General features: G+C 46.0%; 1 long non-coding RNA gene across 1 annotated transcript; it reads right to left on the bottom strand.

The window, feature by feature from the left end:
- Positions 1-123: 123 nt before the first annotated feature.
- LOC109508677 (uncharacterized) lies at positions 124-367 on the bottom strand. The gene is made up of 2 exons (XR_002166730.1): positions 248-367; positions 124-169 (listed from the first exon to the last, which is right to left on the bottom strand). It is a non-coding gene; the product is annotated as an uncharacterized LOC109508677 (long non-coding RNA).
- Between the last annotated feature and the right edge of the window lie 81 nt (positions 368-448).

The raw sequence follows: 448 nt of genomic DNA, 5'->3' as shown, positions 1-448 counted from the left end.
ATTTGAAAAGAAAGGAACAATTTCTTTGGAAAAATGTTCATCTTCAGTTTGAGAGGAAGTGAGTGAGGGCTCACGTGTTTAAAGGCGTGATGAGGCACAGATGCAGTGCCAGTCTCCTCCAAATAGTCATCCCAGTTGAAGTCGGATGCATCCTGTGCGCGGTCTCCACCTGGACTCAAACGCGCTCAAAGATTATCTTCCCCTCTTTTCATTCTGATGTTTACGAGAGAAAACCTCAAAATCGTACCGGACTCGGGCGACTCCTGGTTCATTCTGGTGTGATGTCCTGTTCAACCGAGACGAGGCTCTCTGGAGAAGAATAGAAGAGGATTGCCATCCGTCAAATGAATGAGGTCAGAAGACCTAGAACCAATTCCGCCCCCCCCAAAAAAAAGAAAAAGTCACAGATTTCTGTGGCAAGTGTGCAAAACCTTAAACACGTTTTCCA

This window comes from Hippocampus comes, unplaced genomic scaffold (genome assembly GCF_001891065.2).
Source record: "Hippocampus comes isolate QL1 unplaced genomic scaffold, H_comes_QL1_v1.1 C16464111, whole genome shotgun sequence".
Classification (NCBI taxonomy): domain Eukaryota; kingdom Metazoa; phylum Chordata; class Actinopteri; order Syngnathiformes; family Syngnathidae; genus Hippocampus; species Hippocampus comes.
Note: the sequence above shows the minus strand (reverse complement) of the source record. Positions and strands in the feature narration are given on the sequence as shown.